This window comes from Coregonus lavaretus (assembly GCF_964263955.1).
Source record: "Coregonus lavaretus genome assembly, chromosome: 39".
Classification (NCBI taxonomy): Eukaryota; Metazoa; Chordata; class Actinopteri; order Salmoniformes; family Salmonidae; genus Coregonus; species Coregonus lavaretus.
This window is the reverse complement of record NC_140026.1, coordinates 2,441,571-2,460,625: the sequence shown is the minus strand read 5'-3', so window position 1 is coordinate 2,460,625 and position 19,055 is coordinate 2,441,571. Positions and strand designations below refer to the sequence as shown.

The following is a 19,055-nucleotide window of genomic DNA, read 5'->3' as shown; positions in this document are numbered from 1 at the left end:
TGAGTGGAGAAAATGAAAAGTAAAAGGTTAGCGTGGAAATAATGTCAGTGTGTGTGTGTGTGTGTTTAAACGCCTTACCCTCAGCTGGTGCAGCTTGCTCATCAACTCCTCGATGGTGTGGAAAATCTCATCCATGTTCTTGATCACATGGCTCTGGTGGCTCTTTTGTGATTGGCCCTGCCCTTCCTCCCGACTCAGATTTCCCCTCTCTGATTGGTTGTCCGCAGACATGATGGAAACGACCTGCCCTTCTTTCTCATGAGTCTGTACGGGCGATGACATCACTTCCTGTTCCAGATCAGGAAGTTCAGTGGAGGTCGGGGTGGTGGGGTCGTCAACCTCATCTGTGTGACTCTCGTCCAGCAGTCCCTCTCCCTGCACTGGTGGCATCACCAGGTAGAACACGTTTCCTACAGCACAGTCGGTTTACAGAGTTGCAATGAGCACCCTCAGGAACGAAAGACAATCTTCATGGTAAATTGACACTACAGCTGTGAAATCTTATAGTATGCAGCTATAGAGTATGCCCAGAGGGTTCTGTTCAGTAGGTATGAATTGGAAAACGTTTTGGGAATGGAAAAGTGAAAATGAGTGTTCTTATTGGACAAATTCAGGTAGAACCAAACTATCTGCGTTTCAAAATAGTTCTCTGAACATGACGCTGGTGTAGTAGTCAAACATGCTCAGACAGAGAGAATTGGACCTAATGGAAGATATTCAATGAAGGTTTGACGAGGGCAACTAGACTGTCTACTGGAGCGGTACCTCGTACACTGGCCTCGCCTCTCGGCTCAGAGGATTGGTCAGAGATGGAGTGAAAGACAGAGTGTGTGTGTGTGTGTGTGTCAGGCAGTAGATTTGTGTGTGTAGGGGAGCAGCTTCGTAGTGTCAAGGGGGTGAGAGTTTGAGTGTAAGTAGAGGGAGATGATGTGATATTGTATGAGAGTGTGACAGAAGGTGGTGAGACAGAAGAAAATAAAGAAAGAAAGAACGAAAGAAGAGATCAGAAGAAAACCAGATCAGTTGAATCTAAGAGCTTTGTGACCCTGCAGAAGGAAGAGGAGGAGTGTGTGACCCTGTAGAAGGAAGAGGAGGAGTGTGTGACCCTGTAGAAGGAAGAGGAGGAGTGTGTGACCCTGTAGAAGGAAGAGGAGGAGTGTGTGACCCTGTAGAAGGAAGAGGAGGAGTGTGTGACCCTGTAGAAGGAAGAGGAGGAGTGTGTGACCCTGTAGAAGGAAGAGGAGGAGTGTGTGACCCTGTAGAAGGAATAGGAGGAGTGTGTGACCCTGTAGAAGGAAGAGGAGGAGTGTGTAACCCTGTAGAAGGAAGAGGAGGAGTGTGTGACCCTGTAGAAGGAAGAGGAGGAGTGTGTGACCCTGCAGAAGGAAGAGGAGGAGTGTGTGACCCTGCAGAAGGAAGAGGAAGAGTGTGTGACCCTGCAGAAGGAAGAGGAGGAGTGTGTGACCCTGTAGAAGGAAGAGGAGGAGTGTGTGACCCTGCAGAAGGAAGAGGAGGAGTGTGTGACCCTGCAGAAGGAAGAGGAAGAGTGTGTGACCCTGTAGAAGGAAGAGGAGGAGTGTGTGACCCTGTAGAAGGAAGAGGAGGAGTGTGTGACCCTGCAGAAGGAAGAGGAGGAGTGTGTGACCCTGCAGAAGGAAGAGGAGGAGTGTGTGACCCTGTAGAAGGAAGAGGAGGAGTGTGTGACCCTGTAGAAGGAAGAGGAGGAGTGTGTGACCCTGTAGAAGGAAGAGGAGGAGTGTGTGACCCTGCAGAAGGAAGAGGAGGAGTGTGTGACCCTGCAGAAGGAAGAGGAGGAGTGTGTGACCCTGCAGAAGGAAGAGGAGGAGTGTGTGACCCTGCAGAAGGAAGAGGAGGAGTGTGTGACCCTGTAGAAGGAAGAGGAGGAGTGTGTGACCCTGTAGAAGGAAGAGGAGTGTGTGACCCTGCAGAAGGAAGAGGAGGAGTGTGTGACCCTGTAGAAGGAAGAGGAGGAGTGTGTGACCCTGTAGAAGGAAGAGGAGGAGTGTGTGACCCTGTAGAAGGAAGAGGAGGAGTGTGTGACCCTGTAGAAGGAAGAGGAGGAGTGTGTGACCCTGTAGAAGGAAGAGGAGGAGTGTGTGACCCTGCAGAAGGAAGAGGAGGAGTGTGTAACCCTGTAGAAGGAAGAGAAGGAGTGTGTGACCCTGTAGAAGGAAGAGGAGGAGTGTGTGACCCTGTAGAAGGAAGAGGAGGAGTGTGTGACCCTGTAGAAGGAAGAGGAGGAGTGTGTGACCCTGTAGAAGGAAGAGGAGGAGTGTGTGACCCTGTAGAAGGAAGAGGAGGAGTGTGTGACCCTGTAGAAGGAAGAGGAGGAGTGTGTGACCCTGTAGAAGGAAGAGGAGGAGTGTGTGACCCTGCAGAAGGAAGAGGAGTGTGTGACCCTGCAGAAGGAAGAGGAGGAGTGTGTGACCCTGTAGAAGGAAGAGGAGGAGTGTGTGACCCTGTAGAAGGAAGAGGAGGAGTGTGTGACCCTGTAGAAGGAAGAGGAGGAGTGTGTGACCCTGCAGAAGGAAGAGGAGGAGTGTGTGACCCTGCAGAAGGAAGAGGAGGAGTGTGTGACCCTGCAGAAGGAAGAGGAGGAGTGTGTGACCCTGTAGAAGGAAGAGGAGGAGTGTGTGACCCTGTAGAAGGAAGAGGAGGAGTGTGTGACCCTGTAGAAGGAAGAGGAGGAGTGTGTGACCCTGTAGAAGGAAGAGGAGGAGTGTGTGACCCTGTAGAAGGAAGAGGAGGAGTGTGTAACCCTGTAGAAGGAAGAGGAGGAGTGTGTGACCCTGTAGAAGGAAGAGGAGGAGTGTGTGACCCTGTAGAAGGAAGAGGAGGAGTGTATATTATAAACAATCAGAGGCATTCACTTGTCATTCAGTAGTCTGACTTGATTTGACCATATATTAGACACTAAGGTGTCTCCACAAAGAAACAAGCAGTCATTTCATTAAAATGGACAACAATATGAGGTTACTGTCTAAATCTTCTGTCCTCGTTACCTTTCCTCACAACATGCACACTGGGGGACTCCACCTCCGAGGGCGGGGCTTCTGCATGCTCAGCCTCCCATTGGCTGGGACTGACGCTAAGGAGCGTCTCAGAGGACGCCGGCCTCTGTCGGTCATTGAACGGGCTCCTCTCATTGGCTGCCTCATTTGTGGGCGTGCCGACTGAGTCGTGACTCCACCCATCTTCCTCCAGGTCGCGTAAAATCAGCTGCCTTAGCATCTCCACTGAAAAGGCAGAAAAAAGGTATTGAATAAGTGGAAAGTTGATTCTCAACCAAACACATTCTAGTGACGCTAGTACATACTTATACAAAATCATATTTTAATATGTTGAAGTCAAGTCTCTTGCTTTCTCACCGTCTTCAAGAGCTGCCTCTGCTACGCCAATTTGTTTCTTGACGTAGTCCCGCCCCTCACCATAGAGGAAAGCCCCTGATTGGTCCGTTGGTGTGGTGGGCGTAAGCTCGTTGTCCTCATCGTTAGGGGAGTCCGTCTCCATGAAAACCACCTGCTCCGTCATCGAGTTGTCTAGGGAGATGAAAGATAATCAATGTGATGAACGACAGAGGAGAGTAGGGGAATATCCTACAGAAATAAATATTTATATCTGTACTCACTATAATCCACTTCAAAAACATACATTTCCTTACTAAGACGATTTGTCTCACCTGATTGATAGACATGGCTGCCAGTTGAGACAGGGGAAGCATTGCCAAGACTTGGGGAGCTGAGTGAGTGAGAGAGAGAGAGGAGAGAGAGAGAAGAGAAAGAGAGAGAGGAGAGAGAGATGGAATTAGTACGGCTTAGGACAACTATAGAGAATGGTCTGCAATGCTATCAGTCTATAGGTCTTCAATGGTAATTGATAGAAATGGGCCAGTTTAGGAATACTCACAAAATAGGTGTGGATCTGTTATTGGTCAAAGGTGAGGAGCCAGCAGCCAATGAGATGGTCTTTTCAAGTTGGTCCTTCCAGCTGTGAAAAATAAAAAATAAATAAAATGTCACTCAAAATGTCCACCAAAGCTTTTCCATGTGATGAGTAAAATGCTGCAGGTCAAAATCCTGATGAACCTCTCATGTATATTATCTGTAAACTGGTGGACTATATTCCTGGTATAGATATGGATGATGTAGATGTACTTACGTGTTTTTCTCTGAGGACGACCCTGCGACCAGTTCATAGATCTGTCTCTCTGTGGTGCTGATGACGTACAGGGCCTTGTTGTCTGAGGAGGGAATCATAGACACAATCAAACCATCATCATCACAGGGATAATAAAGCCATTATCTTATCATTATCTTGCACAATTCTCATAACGCTAAATTATTGAGATCCCATTTTCTGTTACTACATTGTTGTTTCAGCATTAACAAAAACAGTTGTCTAAATCTAACCCCAACCACTGATTCATCTATACACAACCATTGGCCACTCCACACTTTGTCCCATAACCCCTGACCTCTAACCTCTTACCTGTGGCCACAGAGCGCACCAGGAGAGAGTCTAGCTGGACCACGGGGCTGAAGGAGGCCTTGGTGTCTCCGCTACCCCCTCCTCCTCCCCCCAGCCAGCGGGACGGGCAGCGCAGCAGCAGCCGGTCGTCTGGACCTCTCTGGAGCAGAACCAGCAGGTCTGACAGCAGTAGGGCCTGGATCTCTGGGAGATGAGGGAGAACCAGAACCACATGGTTAGAACCCTTACAGAACACTGATAACTAGAACCTGCAGGTCTGACAGCGGTAGGGCCTGGATCTCTGGGAGAACCAGAACCACATGGTTAGAACCCTTACAGAACACTGATAACTAGAACCTAGAACCTGCAGGTCTGACAGCAGTAGGGCCTGGATCTCTGGGAGAACCAGAACCACACGGTTAGAACCCTTACAGAACACTGATAACTAGAACCTAGAACCTGCAGGTCTGACAGCAGTAGGGCCTGGATCTCTGGGAGAACCAGAACCACATGGTTAGAACCCTTGCAGAACACTGATAACTAGAACCTAGAACCTGCAGGTCTGACAGCAGTAGGGACTGGATCTCTGGGAGAACCAGAACCACATGGTTAGAACCCTTACAGAACACTGATAACTATAACCTATAACCTGCAGGTCTGACAGCAGTACGGCCTAGATCTCTGGGAGAATCAGAACTACATGGTTAGAACCCTTACAGAACATGGATAACTAGAACCTAAAACCTGCAGGTCTGACAGCAGTAGGGCCTGGATCTCTGGGAAAGGGAAAAATTGAAGATAGTCACCCAAAAAGTTAACAAGGCACAAAAGATTCAACTCCCAGTTTATTATCTTGTGACTGAAGCAACATTTCAGCAGAATCAGAACAGTGACTTCAATATGGAATACATGTCTAGGACAGTGTCGCCCAAATGGTAACTCGTAGCTGATTCTTTTTAGCTCTGGACAGAGTAGCCAACAGAAACTAAAGCACAACAGTTGTATCTGTGGAGTGTAGTGGGTCTTACCTAAGGTTTTGTCTTTATTGACTTTCCAGGTGAGAGGTCCCTCATGGATCATTGTCTTACTGGTCAGGTCCAGACTCTGACAGGACAGAGGACATCATCATAACAGCGCTGTTCTACTATGTGTTGGAGGGAAAGACTAACTTTGAAGAGGAGGAAAATACTAACTTTGAAGAGGAGGAAAATAGGACAAAAAGAGATCAAATCTGGGCGGTACCTTGAACTGTGGCGTGGGGTCCAGCCTGCGCTGGTATTGGTTGAGCCGTTGCCGGTGTTCCGTCTCCCTGACGACTTCATTGACGGCCTGCAGTATCCCGCGGCAACAGGCCTGTGCCCGTTGGAGAGGCGGGAGGTCTGTGGAGCCACCTGTAGGAAGAGGCGGACGTTACACCCAGTGACATCACAACATCAAATAGGACAAGTTAGTTCAAAGCAGTAGCTACTCTTACTACCACTACTAAGACTAACACACTCACCTAACTACTAAGACTAACACACTCACCTAACTACTAAGACTAACACACTCGGCTAACTACTAAGACTAACATACTCACCTAACTACTAAGACTAACACACTCGGCTAACTACTAAGACTAACACACTCACCTAACTACTAAGACTAACACACTCACCTAACTACTAAGACTAACACACTCACCTAACTACTAAGACTAACATACTCACCTAACTACTAAGACTAACACACTCGGCTAACTACTAAGACTAACACACTCACCTAACTACTAAGACTAACACACTCACCTAACTACTAAGACTAACACACTCACCTAACTACTAAGACTAACACACTCGGCTAACTACTAAGACTAACATACTCACCTAACTACTAAGACACTCGGCTAACTACTAAGACTAACACACTCACCTAACTACTAAGACTAACACACTCACCTAACTACTAAGACTAACATACTCACCTAACTACTAAGACTAACATACTCACCTAACTACTAAGACTAACACATAACCTAACTACTAAGACTAACACATAACCTAACTACTAAGACTAACACACTCGGCTAACTACTAAGACTAACACACTCACCTAACTACTAAGACTAACACACTCGGCTAACTACTAAGACTAACACACTCACCTAACTACTAAGACTAACACATAACCTAACTACTAAGACTAACACACTCGGCTAACTACTAAGACTAACACACTCACCTAACTACTAAGACTAACACACTCGGCTAACTACTAAGACTAACACACTCACCTAACTACTAAGACTAACACACTCACCTAACTACTAAGACTAACACACTCACCTAACTACTAAGACTAACACACTCACCTAACTACTAAGACTAACACATCACCTAACTACTAAAACTAACACATCACCTAACTACTAAGACTAACACACTCGGCTAACTACTAAGACTAACATACTCACCTAACTACTAAGACTAACACACTCACCTAACTACTAAGACTAACACATCACCTAACTACTAAGACTAACACATCACCTAACTACTAAGACTAACACACTCACCTAACTACTAAGACTAACATACTCACCTAACTACTAAGACTAACATACTCACCTAACTACTAAGACTAACACATAACCTAACTACTAAGACTAACATACTCACCTAACTACTAAGACTAACACACTCACCTAACTACTAAGACTAACACACTCACCTAACTACTAAGACTAACATACTCGGCTAACTACTAAGACTAACACACTCACCTAACTACTAAGACTAACACACTCACCTAACTACTAAGACTAACACACTCACCTAACTACTAAGACTAACACACTCGGCTAACTACTAAGACTAACACACTCACCTAACTACTAAGACTAACACATAACCTAACTACTAAGACTAACACATAACCTAACTACTAAGACTAACACATCACCTAACTACTAAGACTAACATCTCACCTAACTACTAAGACTAACATATCACCCAACAGTAACCTAATAAAGACCACTGGTGCTAAACTGTCAGACTGTGTGAGTGATAGAGAGATGGATCCTACGTACCTTTTGTGTTTGATGTTGTCCATTAACAGAAGAGAGTGATAGAGAGAGAGATAGAGAGAGAGTGATAGAGAGAGAGTGATAGAGAGAGAGTGATAGAGAGACAGATGATGGATCCTACGTACCCTCTGTGTGTTTGATGATGTTGTCCAGTAACAGAGGGTATTTGGTAAGTCTCTGTGTCTCAGACACCAGCAGGTCCTTCAGCTGCAGTCTCCTACAGTGAGGATTGGCCTCACACTCCTGTTAATACGTCAATACATCCATCCATCAAATCAATTAACGGAAAAGACATTGTGACTGCATGTGTGTGTGTGTTACCTGGATGATGATGATGTGTGTGTTACCTGTGTGTGTGTGTGTGTGTGTGTTACCTGGATGATGATGTGTGTGTGTGTGTGTTACCTGGATGATGCGTGTGTGTGTGTTACCTGGATGATGCGTGTGTGTGTGTGTGTGTTACCTGGATGATGCGTGTGTGTGTGTTACCTGGATGATGCATGTGTGTGTGTGTTCCCTGGATGATGCGTGTGTGTGTGTGTGTGTGTTACCTGGATGATGATGTGTGTGTGTGTGTGTTACCTGGATGATGCATGTGTGTGTGTGTTCCCTGGATGATGCGTGTGTGTGTGTGTTACCTGGATGATGCGTGCGTGTGTGTGTGTGTGTTACCTGGATGATGCGTGTGTGTGTGTGTTACCTGGATGATGCATGTGTGTGTGTGTTCCCTGGATGATGCGTGTGTGTGTGTGTGTGTGTTACCTGGATGATGATGTGTGTGTGTGTGTGTTACCTGGATGATGCATGTGTGTGTGTGTTCCCTGGATGATGCGTGTGTGTGTGTGTTACCTGGATGATGCGTGCGTGTGTGTGTGTGTGTTACCTGGATGATGCGTGTGTGTGTGTGTTACCTGGATGATGCGTGTGTGTGTTCCCTGGATGATGCGTGTGTGTGTGTGTGTGTTACCTGGATGATGCGTGTGTGTGTGTGTGTTACCTGGATGATGATGTGTGTGTGTGTGTGTTACCTTGATGATGATGATGTGTGTGTGTGTGTGTTACCTGGATGATGATGTGTGTGTGTGTGTGTGTGTTACCTGGATGATGATGTGTGTGTGTGTGTGTTACCTGGATGATGATGTGTGTGTGTGTGTGTGTGTTACCTGGATGATGTGTGTGTGTGTGTGTGTTACCTGGATGATGTGTGTGTGTGTGTGTGTTACCTGGATGATGATGTGTGTGTGTGTGTGTGTGTTACCTGGATGATGTGTGTGTGTGTGTGTGTGTGTTACCTGGATGATGTGTGTGTGTGTGTGTGTGTGTTACCTGGATGATGTGTGTGTGTGTGTGTGTTACCTGGATGATGTGTGTGTGTGTGTTACCTGGATGATGTGTGTGTGTGTGTGTGTGTTACCTGGATGATGATGATGTGTGTGTGTGTGTGTGTGTGTGTTACCTGGATGATGATGTGTGTGTGTGTGTGTGTGTGTGTTACCTGGATGATGTGTGTGTGTGTGTGTGTGTTACCTGGATGATGATGATGTGTGTGTGTGTGTTACCTGGATGATGATGTGTGTGTGTGTGTGTGTGTGTGTGTGTGTGTGTGTTACCTGGATGATGACGTGTGTGTGTGTGTGTGTGTGTGTGTGTTACCTGGATGATGACGTGTGTGTGTGTGTGTTACCTGGATGATGATGATGTGTGTGTGTGTGTTACCTGGATGATGATGATGATGTGTGTGTGTGTGTGTGTGTGTGTGTGTGTGTGCGTTACCTGGATGATGATGTGTGTGTGTGTGTGTGTGTGTTACCTGGATGATGCGTGTGTGTGTGTGTGTTACCTGGATGATGATGTGTGTGTGTGTGTGTGTGTGTGTTACCTGGATGATGATGTGTGTGTGTGTGTTACCTGGATGATGATGTGTGTGTGTGTGTGTGTGTTACCTGGATGATGTGTGTGTGTGTGTTACCTGGATGATGTGTGTGTGTGTGTGTGTGTTACCTGGATGATGTGTGTGTGTGTGTTACCTGGATGATGTGTGTGTGTGTGTGTGTGTGTGTGTGTTACCTGGATGATGATGATGTGTGTGTGTGTGTGTGTGTTACCTGGATGATGATGTGTGTGTGTGTGTGTGTGTGTTACCTGGATGATGATGTGTGTGTGTGTGTGTGTGTGTGTGTGTGTTACCTGGATGATGATGTGTGTGTGTGTGTGTGTGTGTGTGTGTGTGTGTTACCTGGATGATGTGTGTGTGTGTGTGTATGTGTGTTACCTGGATGATGATGTGTGTGTGTGTGTGTGTGTGTGTGTGTTACCTGGATGATGACGTGTGTGTGTGTGTGTGTGTGTGTGTTACCTGGATGATGACGTGTGTGTGTGTGTGTGTGTGTGTGTGTGTGTGTGTGTGTGTGTGTGTGTTACCTGGATGATGACGTGTGTGTGTGTGTGTTACCTGGATGATGATGATGTGTGTGTGTGTGTTACCTGGATGATGATGATGATGTGTGTGTGTGTGTGTGTGTGTGTGTGCGTTACCTGGATGATGATGTGTGTGTGTGTGTGTGTGTGTGTGTGTGTGTGTTACCTGGATGATGCGTGTGTGTGTGTGTGTTACCTGGATGATGATGATGTGTGTGTGTGTGTGTGTGTGTGTGTGCGTTACCTGGATGATGATGTGTGTGTGTGTGTGTGTGTGTGTGTGTGTGTGTGTGTGTGTGTGTGTGTGTTACCTGGATGATGCGTGTGTGTGTGTGTGTTACCTGGATGATGATGATGTGTGTGTGTGTGTTACCTGGATGATGATGTGTGTGTGTGTGTGTGTGTGTTACCTGGATGATGGTGTGTGTGTGTGTGTGTGTGTGTGTGTTACCTGGATGATGATGTGTGTGTGTGTGTGTGTGTGTGTGTGTGTGTGTGTGTGTGTATTACCTGGATGATGATGTGTGTGTGTGTGTGTGTTACCTGGATGATGTATGTGTGTGTGTGTGTTACCTGGATGATGCGTGTGTGTGTGTGTGTGTTACCTGGATCATGATGTGTGTGTGTGTGTGTTACCTGGATGATGATGTGTGTGTGTGTGTGTGTGTGTTACCTGGATGATGATGTGTGTGTGTATGTGTGTGTGTGTTATCTGGATGATGTGTGTGTGTGTGTGTGTGTGTTACCTGGATGATGTGTGTGTGTGTGTGTGTGTGTGTGTTACCTGGATGATGTGTGTGTGTGTGTGTGTGTGTGTTACCTGGATGATGTGTGTGTGTGTGTTACCTGGATGATGTGTGTGTGTGTGTGTGTGTGTGTGTGTGTGTTACCTGGATGATGTGTGTGTGTGTGTTACCTGGATGATGATGATGTGTGTGTGTGTGTAACCTAGATGATGATGATGTGTGTGTGTGTGTGTGTGTGTGTGTGTGTGTGTGTGTGTGTGTGTTACCTGGATGATGATGATGATGATGTGTGTGTGTGTTACCTGGATGATGATGTGTGTGTGTATGTGTGTGTGTATTACCTGGATGATGATGTGTGTGTGTGTGTGTGTGTGTGTATTACCTGGATGATGATGTGTGTGTGTGTGTGTGTTACCTGGATGATGATGATGTGTGTGTGTGTGTGTGTGTGTGTGTGTGTGTGCGTTACCTGGATGATGATGTGTGTGTGTGTGTGTTACCTGGATGATGCGTGTGTGTGTGTGTGTTACCTGGATGATGATGTGTGTGTGTGCGTTACCTGGATGATGATGTGTGTGTGTGTGTGTGTGTGTGTGTGTTACCTGGATGATGATGTGTGTGTGTGTGTGTGTGTGTGTGTTACCTGGATGATGATGTGTGTGTGTGTTACCTGGATGATGATGTGTGTGTGTGTGTGTGTGTGTGTATTACCTGGATGATGATGTGTGTGTGTGTGTGTGTGTGTGTGTGCGTTACCTGGATGATGATGTGTGTGTGTGTGTGTGTTACCTGGATGATGCGTGTGTGTGTGTGTGTGTTACCTGGATGATGATGTGTGTGTGTGTGTTACCTGGATGATGATGTGTGTGTGTGTGTGTGTTACCTGGATGATGATGTGTGTGTGTGTGTGTTACCTGGATGATGCGTGTGTGTGTGTGTGTTACCTGGATGATGTGTGTGTTACCTGGATGACGTGTGTGTGTGTGTGTGTGTTACCTGGATGATGTGTGTGTGTGTGTGTGTGTTACCTGAATGATGCGTGTGTGTTACCTGGATGATGCGTGTGTGTGTGTGTGTGTGTGTGTGTGTGTGTGTTACCTGGATGATGCGTGTGTTACCTGGATGACGTGTGTGTGTGTGTGTGTGTGTTACCTGGGGAATGTGTGTGTGTGTGTGTGTGTGTATTACCTGGATGATGTGTGTGTTTGTGTGTGTTACCTGGATGATGTGTGTGTGTATTACCTGGATGATGTGTGTGTGTGTGTATTACCTGGATGATGTGTGTGTGTGTGTGTGTTACCTGGATGATGCGTGTGTGTGTGTGTGTTACCTGGATGATGCGTGTGTGTTACCTGGATGATGTGTGTTTTACCTGGATGATGTGTGTGAAGCGGGGGTCTTTGCGCTGCTTGTTCTTGATGAGCTCCAGAGCCTGAGACTGCTGGCTGCACAGGTGGGACGCCTGCTCCTGAAACTCCTCCCCCGCCACGCCCTCAAACTAACACCCAGGTACACACAGATATCCCATTCAAAACACACCACTAGACAGTATACACTGAGTGTACAAAACATTATGCTCTTTCCAGGACATAGACTGGCCAGGTGAATCCAGGTGAAAGCTATGATCCCTTATTGATGTCACTTGTTAAATCCACTTCAATCAGTGTAGATGAAGGGGAGGAGACAGGTTAAAGAAGGATTTTTAAGCCTTGAGACAATTGAGACATGAATTGTGTATATGTGCCATTCAGAGGGTGAATGGGCAAGACAAAAGATTGAAGTGCCTTTGAACGGGGTATGGAAGTAGGTGCCAGGTGCACCGGTTTGTGTCAAGAACAGCAACACTGCTGGGTTTTTCACTCTCAACAGTTTCCCGTGTGTATCAAGAATGGTCCACCACCCAAAGGATATCTAGCCAACTTGACACAACTGTAGGAAGTATTGGAGTCAACATGGGCCAGCATCCCTGTGGAACGCTTTCAACACCTTGTAGAGTCCATGCACTGATGAATTGAGGCTATTCTGAGGGCAAAAGTGGGTGCAACTCAATATTAGGAAGGTGTTCCTAATGTTTTGTACACTCAGGTGTATACCCCTATAAGCATATGATTGAAAACAATTGGACAGGTATTATCAATAGCTAAGCCCTCAAACTGACAGCTAACAATGTAACCCTCCAGCCCACTGATGAACATGCTAACACTGCTAAATATGTGACCAATAACATTTGATTTGATGGGATAGTAAAACAAAGACTGAGGGAGAGATGGAGAGATGGAGGGATGGAGGGATGGAGGGATGGAGAGATGGAGGGATGGAGAGATGGAGGGATGGAGGGATGGAGAGATGGAGGGATGGAGGGATGGAGGGATGGAGGGATGGAGAGATGGAGGGATGGAGAGATGGAGGGATGGAGGGGTGGAGGGATGGAGAGATGGAGGGATGGAGGGATGGAGGGATGGAGGGATGGAGAGATGGAGGGATGGAGAGATGGAGGGATGGAGAGATGGAGGGATGGAGAGATGGAGGGATGGAGGGATGGAGAGATGGAGGGATGGAGAGATGGAGGGATGGAGGGATGGAGGGATGGAGAGATGGAGGGATGGAGAGATGGAGGGATGGAGGGATGGAGGGATGGAGAGATGGAGGGATGGAGAGATGGAGGGATGGAGAGATGGAGGGATGGAGAGATGGAGAGATGGAGGGATGGAGAGATGGAGGGATGGAGGGATGGAGAGATGGAGGGATGGAGAGATGGAGGGATGGAGGGATGGAGAGATGGAGGGATGGAGAGATGTCATTTTTTACATTTGAGTCATTTAGCAGACGCTCTTATCCAGAGCGACTTACAGTTAGTGAGTTCATACATTTTCATACTTTTTTCGTACTGGTGGCCTGCGGGAATAGAACCCACAACCCTGGTGTTGCAAGCGCCATGCTCCACCTGCTGAGTCACACGGGACCGGGATGACGTGATTAGTTAGTTAAACTCACCCTGGCCAGCATGATGTCACCGATGCCCTGAACGATGGGAGATTCCCTTTTCTTCTTCATGGCTTCACACAGACTCTCTGCAACGCAATAACAACGTTGGAACAATAAAAACATTGAAGCAAGATTGATCAAACACAATAACAACATTGAGCTTAATGTCAATGAGACTGACAACCAATCAAAGGCAACGCTAAAACATTGCTTCTCTACCATGCAGCAACTAAATCAAATAAAACATATGATATTTACACAGCAATGCCACAAACAGAGAACCTCTTTAATGCAACACAATCTTATCAGATCTTAAAATCCACATTGCCTGAATACATAGACAGAACTGAGAAACACACAAGCACAGACACAGACTGACCATGGAGTTCGTAGACCTGAGGCAGGTTGGGGAAAATGCAGGCCAGCTCGTCAGAGTTCAGAACACATCTCATCTTCCGGAAGAACACCTGATCCAACACCCTGAGAGTACGCAGGTGAGACGCCTCTGTCGTCAACAACTCTGAGAGAGGAGAGAGAGAGGGGGAGAGAGGATGGATGGAGGGAGATAGAGGGAGAGAGAAAGAGAGAGTAATGTAAATATAATAATCGAATGATATTTCCTTCTGAAAATAACAGAATAGAAGCTGTCAGTTACAGTCAGATAGCCACTGTCTATGTTTAGAGAGGATATAGGCCCAGCTCTAGATGTATAACGTTTTCCCGTGTTCCTCTAGGCCTGAATGTATCCTTGCACATTCCTCTGCTCCTACCCAAAGATCAATCAGTGGTTATTTACCGTAGATGACGGCCTGTCGGTCCACCTCTCGGGGACAGAGAGTGGCCAGGACCTGCGGGGCCACCGTCTCCTGCCAGTTGTGACTGTCTACCACGTCCTCCTCTAGGGCTGGGGCATCAGGGAGCAGGGCCACAGGGGACTCCTCAATCCTACACACACACACACAGATGCATACGCACACACACACACACACACACACACACAGAGAGAGAAATATGTTTTAATATACTTACAGGTCCCTCATCAAAGCTGAAGACCTCAGTAGGTTGTAGTGGTGACTTACTGTCGTCTAGACGACCGAGGGGTGTATGGAGGCGTGGGGTTCTCCAAGGATCTGAGGAGGAAAACCCAATCAGATCCGTTTCTATTCGGTTTTCTTTATTCTGTGCTACAATGCTGCTGCTCAACCCCCCTTCAGGAGTATGTGGATCATACAGTGTGTTCCGAAACCATGTCTGTGTGTAAGTTTCAGCTATGTGTGTATGAGCCAGACGTGTGTGTGTGTGTGTGTGTGTGTGTGTGTGTGTAGTCTCACCGTGCTGAGCTGCTGGTGGCTGAGGAGGAGGTGCTATGGTGTAGGGGTCTCAGGCCCGGCCCCTCCATCTCCTCCCCACAGTCCTCCATGTCCACGTCGCTACGGGAACGAGGGACTGTCTCCACTCCTGAGGCCCCGCCCCGCCGACGCCCCTCCCCCTGTGCCTTCAGAGACTCACTACGAGCCAGACGCACCGACACCATAGGGCTGAGAGAGAGAGCAAAAGAGAGAGAGAGGGGGGAGAGAAATAGAGAGTGAGAGAGAGAGAGAGAGAAAGGGGGAGAGAGATTAAGAGAGAGAGCGAGAGAGAGGGGGGGGAGAGAAATAGAGAGTGAGAGAAAGAGAGACAGCGAAAGGGGGAGAGAAATAGAGAGTGAGAGAGAGAGAGAGTTTAAGAGAGAGAGAGAGCGAGAGAGAGAGAGAGATTAAGCGAGAGAGAGAGAGAGAGAGCGAGAGAGAGAGAGCGAGAGAGAGAGCGAGAGAGAGAGCGAGAGCGAGAGCGAGAGAGAAAGGGGGAGAGAAAGGGGGAGAGAAATAGAGAGACAAACACATAAGTAAACATGTACAATCTTAACAAACAAACAATTATGCTCAATAGGCCTGAGACACACTCTCTCTCTGATACCTGTCCATGCTGTCCTCTCCCAGGCTGCTGGAGGACAGTCTCTGGGGGTCTCCCTCGGCCCCCTCCTCCCCGGGGATCTCTGTGTGGTTCTCAAACTGCTGGATGATGTTCCTCACACTGCCAGGATGCACTGAGGACAGGAGACGAGACAGGAGACACACACAGAACAATCAATCAATCAAATGTATTTTATAAAGCCTGTATTATAATCAGCAGTTATTACAGAGTGCTTTACTGATACCCAGCATAAAACCCCAAAGTGAAAGCAATAACAGCACATCATGTATGCAAGCATGACTGTAAGTCTCTTTGGATAAAAAAGTGTTTGCTAAATGGCATTTATTATTATATATTATCGTGTTTTAAAATAAGCTGAGAAAACACTTTGAAGAACAAAGGCGATATAATAAGATATTCAAAACAATAAATACAAATAAATGATATACCTTCAGTGGGAGACAAGGGGACATGGAATGCTGGGAAATCAAAGTGAACCAAAAGAAACCATGAGACAAAAAAAGTATCAGTAAGGGTGAAAATGAAGGATAAGGTGACGGGAATTCAATCATACTGTTAGATGAAAACAGAATGTGTGTGTGTTTGTCTGTGAGTGTGTGTGACTTTCTCAGTGTGTGTGTGTGTGTGTGTAGTTACTGGACTGGGAGGTGCTCCTGGGCTTGCCGATATACTTCAGGATGGGGTTTCTCTTCCTGTCCTCTCCATCCTTCTCTTTCTTTGCACTGCTCAGCTGTAGTAGACAACAGTAAAGCTCTGTGATGTGAACCAATCATTTCAAGCACAACCTGGACATTGAGAACTTTAATAAACGTAGTATTCAGTAGTACACAGTGCCTAATGAGTATGACCCAGAACACAGTATTCGACCTAGGACTCCAGCTCCTACCTTCTTGGTCTTGGGGAAGAAGGCGAGCCACTTCTCCCTCTCAGAGCTGAGTCCTGGAAACACCCTGGAGTCCCTCAGCTTAATGCCTGAGTGACGGAGGTGCAGCAGTACCGCAGAGGCTAGAGGAGAACTGAGGACGGGGAGGGAGAGGCAGTGAGAGGGCGAGAAGGGGGAGAGCGAGCGACTGAGAAAAAGGTAACAGGGGAAAGAGAAAGAAAGGGGGGAAAGAGGGAGACAGAAAGAGAGGGAGAAATAACAGAAGTGAGAAGGGTATGTTTACACAAACAAACAAGCGTTATTATTCAATCATGTTCCAGCAACACAGACATGAGACGCTCCGATTTTTATTACCTTCTGTCGTCTTCGTGCTTCGAGCTGCAACACAGAAAAACAACTGTTCGCTTATTCACTTTCACTCTCACTCTTCTGCACAAAAACAACAACCTCTCTTTTAATAAGGTCTCTGGCTTATTTCCAAAGTGTCTCGGTCCTGTTGAACAAGGTGCAAAAAAATGTATCTTGGCTGATAAAAATCAAGGTGACCTGTTTTGTGTCTACCTAGTAGTGAGTCATGTGATAGGAGGGGGTAGGTGTGTGTAAAAACGTAATGTGGCTAGGACGGCCGCAGCTACCTGCAGAGCCTCCCAGTGATCAGGCGATCACAATCTGACCTTTGGTACGGTGAGAGGTTGAGGCTAGTTGAGATCCCTCTGCTGTCAGCTGGCTCGGTCACTGTCACATGCTGCAATACTGTTTTATTGGCCATCTATCTATCTAGGACTAGCGTGTCCTACCGTAGTTACTGTTTTGCTAATACTGAACCATCACAGCAAAGTACAAAAGTAACAATGTGTGTTATTTGTTGCCATCTTAGTAGTCATATTTACTCTCCCTTGGAATGCATTGCATATATAGGGGCCCAGAGTTTTTCCTGGTAAGGTCACATGGGATAAACATTATGTATCATAGCTAGATATTCCAACTTCTCCCAGAGAGCAGTGACCTGTCTGTCCACCACCTGTTTTTCCTTGGCTGGGTCTCCATCCAGCTGCTGCAGGTCTCCCGTCTCCAAACAGAGAGCCCAGACCCATCATCTGCTTGTTCCTACACACAAACACGTCATAGTACACAAGGTCATAGGTCACACAACCTTCAATACACACAAAGTAGAGCTGGGACGATACACTGAAAATGATAGAAACCGATCAGTCATTGCAGGCATTTTTGCTGACAAGGTAAAAATCTGTCGTTCTGTCCCTGAGCAAGGCAGTTAACCCACTGTTCTCCGGGCGCCGATGACGTGGATGTCGATTAAGGCAGCCCTCCACACCTCTCTGATTCAGAGGGGTTGGGTTAAATGCGGAAGACACATTTCTGTTGAATTCATTCAGTTGTGTATGTGTATGTATCCCCTTTCCTTTTCATTACGATAAGTAGCCTATAATAGAGAAATGTGAATTTTGAAATGAAAAAAGATTGCTAATATGGGTGATTGTTAATGGGACAATTGATTGCTACAACCATTAAACTAGTACTAGTAGTTTAAAGGATCATTTAAAAAACCTGTGGTGCACATTAATGATATAAACCTATCGTTCTATTTATCATTATCGCATCAATTCAAGCAATTTATCACAATCTGGATTTTTGTCCATATCGCCCAGCTCTAACAAACACAATAACACACACACAGCCATTATCTGCATTTAACACAAGCCTCAATGCACACAACAATGGTTTCATATACACACACACTGTCAAACACAGACACACCTCCAGATGATTCAGCTAGGCTTGTCCCATAGACTGTACTGTACCTGTAGTCCTGTATTGGGTCCTGAATGTCAGGCAGCACCTGCTGTTGGAGCTCAGACAGTGGTCCTCTGATGTCCTCCTGGGCATGAAGACGACTCTCTGAGACAGGACACAACACCAGACAGTAAGACTTACAACAGACTGAACTAGAATCACAACCCTGTACTGACAGAGTTGACTTACCGCTTTACACAACTACCATAACTGGTCATGCTCTGGAGTGGTATGTGAACTACCAATCAAATCGAACCCAGTGTGTTAAGGCAGATGGTTGTAAGGCTTACACCATAGAGCTGCACTCAGGTGTGCCTCAAGGATCCATTTTAGGTCCCCTGTGGTTTATTATATAGATCAACAACATTGGGAGACATATTGAGACAACTGTTGTAAATCTTTATGCAGATGATACTGTTCTGTATTCAAGTGACAGCAGTTTGGCTTTTGACAAAGCTCAAACAGCTTTAAAACATCATTCCAGATAATCTGTACGATTTGAAGCTTGTTCTGAATTCCTCTTAAACAAAATGCATGGTATTTTCCAATGCGAAACACTCTGAAAACCATGTAATTACTACCTCGGAAGGACATTCTACAGAGCATGTCAAAACGTAATATCTGGGAGTTTGGGTGGATGAGAAGTTGAGCTTCACCAGCCATGTAGAGAACCTTATCAGGAAAC

General features: G+C 46.5%; 1 pseudogene across 1 annotated transcript in view; it reads right to left on the bottom strand.

Annotated features, from left to right (window-relative positions):
- Positions 1–19,055, bottom strand: part of LOC311112644 (rho guanine nucleotide exchange factor 11-like) — a 40,391-nt pseudogene that overhangs the window by 2,500 nt on the left and 18,836 nt on the right. Inside the window, exons 16-38 of the transcript XR_014615927.1 lie at positions 18,379–18,475; positions 17,545–17,665; positions 16,913–16,936; positions 16,562–16,691; positions 16,312–16,405; positions 16,104–16,133; positions 15,658–15,787; positions 15,033–15,239; positions 14,781–14,831; positions 14,498–14,646; positions 14,081–14,221; positions 13,711–13,787; positions 12,089–12,214; positions 7,678–7,795; positions 5,731–5,879; positions 5,517–5,592; positions 4,510–4,692; positions 4,180–4,261; positions 3,928–4,008; positions 3,701–3,759; positions 3,390–3,560; positions 3,024–3,257; positions 79–410 (exon numbers count right to left, since the gene is read on the bottom strand). The product of XR_014615927.1 is annotated as a rho guanine nucleotide exchange factor 11-like (transcript). The remainder of the gene's footprint in view (positions 1–78; positions 411–3,023; positions 3,258–3,389; positions 3,561–3,700; positions 3,760–3,927; positions 4,009–4,179; positions 4,262–4,509; positions 4,693–5,516; positions 5,593–5,730; positions 5,880–7,677; positions 7,796–12,088; positions 12,215–13,710; positions 13,788–14,080; positions 14,222–14,497; positions 14,647–14,780; positions 14,832–15,032; positions 15,240–15,657; positions 15,788–16,103; positions 16,134–16,311; positions 16,406–16,561; positions 16,692–16,912; positions 16,937–17,544; positions 17,666–18,378; positions 18,476–19,055) is intronic.